This window comes from Labrus bergylta, chromosome 17 (genome assembly GCF_963930695.1).
Source record: "Labrus bergylta chromosome 17, fLabBer1.1, whole genome shotgun sequence".
Taxonomy (NCBI): Eukaryota; Metazoa; Chordata; class Actinopteri; order Labriformes; family Labridae; genus Labrus; species Labrus bergylta.
The window spans coordinates 13594209-13598941 of record NC_089211.1 but is presented as its reverse complement, the minus strand read 5'-3'; positions in this window follow the sequence as shown (position 1 = coordinate 13598941).

Genomic DNA, 4733 nt, shown 5'->3' with positions numbered 1-4733 from the left:
AGGTTGCAACTAGGGGGCTTTGAAGTCCAGCCTTAATTCATTGGGATCAACAAGAAACTAAGCATAATTCTCACTTTTTTTTAAGTGTTCGAATTCCTATTGCACTTTTACCTTTACAAAGACTTTAGCTGAGCTTATAAGACTTATTTATGAAACTGCAGCCAGAAAAGAGAGTTTCAAAAGTATACATAAAACCCATATAAAATAAGTTATTTCTCCTTTTAACTCATGTTAAATGTCACTTTATCGATACACCCCTGCACTGTGAGATACACTCCTTCTCACTGATCTAATTTTTTTTTTACACAGAACACCCCACCTTCCAGATCTTATTCATAAATTTTTGACTGATTGCCCATTTATTGACTTCATAGGAAACACACATAGCTCGCTGTCACCGCCGATTTACAAGCTGCTGCTGCTGCTGCTTCCATTCAGCTCATTCAGCGGCTGACCACGTGAATGCGCGAGGCCTGTAAGCACCTATATGTCCGTAGGCTCGTGTCTGCAGCCACAGATTGATGTGACCGCTGGTAGCTGCGTTATTAATGGAGTAGAAGACTTATATCACCCTGAGGAATTACTGGCCGAGATTGAGCAGCAGTGAAGGCATACAGCATGGGCTGAAACCCAATCATCCACACGTCCTGGCGTCGAAGCAGCAACAAATTTAGTCTTTGGGCTGTTGGGCTACATTGAAGTTATGCTTTGTATTTGTGGAGGGATTTAAGTCAGGGATGCACACTTGATTTCTTTGCTTCTGTTGCTTGGAGTCACGAAGTTGTCTCTGTTTCCCTCACCTTCACCTGAACATCTCGCAATACAAAATAAGGAATCCAAGCAAAGTCAGAATGTATGACTTCTAAGTTTAAAAAATGTATGACATGCTGCATAAACGCTCAGTTTTTCTATTTTTATAATGAATCATGGAGACGGAGCTGTCCGCGGTGCTTAAAGTCACTCCATCATGTGCTAACTTTCAGCACAGCGGATAGCTCCACTCGCTCATTGATCACTACCAACCCTTTAATAAAACAATCCTTCTGCACAGGATCGCAATGCGCACTTACTCCTGATTGGCTGAAGCTGCCATGTGACACCTCCCACCTTCAGGAGGCGGAAGCTTTTTATTTTTTTTCCCTGTGAGTGTGTCTGTGTGTGGAATCTAGTGAATGAAGACAGTCTGCATGAATTTAATCTTTATATCGGGAACAGGGTGGGTAACAATGTATCTATCTATCTGTCTATAATCTCTAACTTATTAACTAAAATACTAAGTTCTCATTTCTAACTCATTGAGTGCTCTCATTGGAGTAAGTTATATCCAGTGGAAGTTTCCTACCAGTGAGGTCTCGGACCCTGTCCACGTCTCTTTAAAGGGGGTATTGAAGTTCCTCTTATCCTATCATTTATGACGATGGAAGTATGAAACAAAAAAGAAAGGGAGAAAATACATTATAGAATATAAAACAACACCTATACACATCCCAATATTTTTAAAGCAGTAAGGTAAATATTACATTAAAAGGAAACACATCAAATAAAAATCAATATGCATTACTTATTTATACACAAGATTAGCTTGTGGTTAGATCTGTGATGAACCTTTAAGTTGTTCATGAAACCCCATGAGAGTCCTACAGGTCGCTTAATCATTCAGTTAGAGATTTATGATAAAGGCGCTATAATTAGCTTTGCATTAATATTAGTCATGAACATATTATTCATTCATGTACACTCATGTATTGTCAGTGGAACTGATTGATGCTCCCCCTAGTGGTTAAAATGACTTCAGACTGACATGCCATATTAATGAACAGATATAAAGGTGTACGTGAGGAGAAAATAATCTAGGTAGGTGCTGAATCATCATATACAGACCCCCCAAAAATACAATTGTACAAATTGACTTATTTGCTATACGTTTTCCTTTTTTTCTGGATAAAACAAAATTTCAAATTTAAAGGTGTTTCAGATCACTTAAATTAAAAGTCATAACCAAGAAATACCTTTAAGATACACAAGTCCTATTCTAGAAACAATATACAAATGAAATACGGTTTCAAAGAGCAGAAATTACAGAGCAGAAAAACAGTTGACAAATGTTATAACTTTATAACTCATTCACACAAGACAATAAACAATTCCCTCATTTGATGACTGGCAAAGGCATTCATGTAATGTGTTCCTCATTTTAGATAGAAAAAAATGATACACACACTAACATTGATTTATGTTTACTCTTTTTCCTGTTTCCTATCAAATATCTAAAGATGTCACCCATCTGTCTCTTTTACAACCCCATATCCAAAAAGTGCGGACACTGTGTACATGTACATAACAACAGGAAGTAGCACAGTGGCAACATGTCAATTGTTGAAACAGTAATTGTATTGTTTTTGGAAAATGATATGACTAATTAAATTTGATGCAAACAACATGTTACAAGAGCTGGTACATTGGTGACAAAGGGCTGGATTCACAGCTCAGGGGTTTTTAATTCTGTGACAGATAGGCAGACATACATAGGCTCGTTTGATGCAGGCATTCGTTGTTTCCTGTAGTTGTGAGCGAGTATCTATCTACATAACTGTGTGTGTATGTGTGTGTGGTTCTGAAGAAAGGAAAGAAAGAATACACATGTAGCTGAAACATACTCTTCTGTCCAGGCTGCTCCTGTTGCTGCTCTGCTGCATGGAGACCTTGAGCTTTATAAAGTCTGTCATGGACCAAGCAGTCAAGGCAAGAGAACGCGGGTTAAAAGTAAAAAAAAAACATGTTTCTTTATTCAAAAATGATTTTTAACAAAAGCAAAAAGTAACTGAATCAAAATATTCAAGTAGATGATTTGTTAAAAGAGGTCAAAATAACATAACTCTACTGAAGATGTGTGCTAACTGAACAGGACACAAACTCAACTAACACACCTTACAGAGCGACAACTGAGGGGCTATTTAAGCTGGCTGACCAAACCAAACCCAACACACAGGGGAGGACTACATACAAAATAACTAAAAGTTAACACCATAGGAACCCAGATCCCCCCCCCATGCTGTCCGAGCACTTGGTATGGCCCTCTACCACAAAGCCAAACTCCACCCTCAGACTCACCCTTTGTCCAAACCAGGAAGGAGAGCACGTCATCCAGGTAACTCAAAAGAAAAGAGAAATTCATTAATATAACTTTCCTTGGTAAACCAACAATGACTAAATAAATCCACTGTGTGTTCTTAAATCAAAAGTTCTAATAAACAAATGCGAAATTAAACAAATCGCCTGTGCTATTCTATTAAATGGCTGCAAATAAAAACATGCAAGTGTTGTGGTGAGTTGTGCGGCCTACAACCTTTTACTGTGTGGCTGTTTCCAATCACGAAGTCTGAGCTCGATAACTCTTCACCCGTTCACTTTACGGAGGCTTTCTCACAATATCATTAAAATATTCAGAGAATCTGAAGAAATCTCTGTACGCAGAGGGACAAGGCCAAAGAACAATATTGGGGGGGCCATGATCTTCTGCCCCTCAGACGACCCTACAGTGGGCAGTGGGCATCACTGCCTGGGCTCATGAACACTTTCAAACACCATTGTCAGTGAAAACAGTTTAATGCTGGTTTTACAAATGCTAGCTGAAACTCTGCCATGCAAAGAGGAAACTGTATATAACCATATCCAGAAACACTGACACCTTCTCTGGGTCTAGGCTCATTTCAAATGGACTGATTTCTGATTTTTTTTTTATTGAACCAGGAAAAAGTCTCATTGAGATTAAAAATCACCCTGTCCAAGCTGTTTTCAGATGTTTTGCTGGCATCAATTTCAGAATGAACATATCATTTTCCAGGAATAAAGTCATCAGTTTGAACATGTGTTGTATTTTTGCCATTTTCAGTAAGATATGAGCTTTCAGTGTTTTCAAAATCATCCTGTTTTAGGAAACAGAGTTGGTTGAATCAATAGTTATTTCTATTCAATTTAAATGTCATTAAGGTCATGTAAGCTCCATGAGTAAAATGTTTGCAACCAAGTTGTGAGCCCTCTCCTGCTTGGCACCCTCTCTCTCTTTTTTTTCTAATGCATGTTGAAAGGAAAATACAACACTGCCTCAAACAATCGCAGAGTCAGCACCACCTCACTCCAAAGCTCCATGTGTTTACCTACCGGACTGTGTTTTGATCATCCTGACAGGCGTGTAGAAAAATGTGGAGAGAGACGAGAAGCAAGAGTGAGTGGCCTGCTTAGGTTGAAAGAAACAGCCACTCAGAAGCTCAGCTGTCATTTGCTGGATTCCTCTGGGTGAAGGTCCATTACATAGAGACTTGACCTCAATATGTTCTTGCTGAGAGTTACGGCCGTTCTTTATCCTCCTTTTCCCAGCGATTCATCGCTAGGAAAAACACTTTTCAGATGTTTTTTTTCACAACAGGGACACCTGTACATAAGTACTTTTGCCAAATGGGGCGGCTGTGGCTCAGTTGGAAGAGTCTTTGTCTCTCAACAGAGGGTTCGATCCCCAGCTCCTATAGCAACATGTCCGATGTGTCCGTGGGCAAGACACTTAACCCCGAATTGCTCCTGCTGCTTCATCTGCGGTCTATGAATGGGATTAGTTACTTCTGATGGTTTTTAAATATATATCAGGGTTGTAATGTCAACCTTAACAACATAACAGCATAATAGCTTTGACTATTATCTATTTTGCATTATCTTGATGTATGTTTCTGTTGCAAACA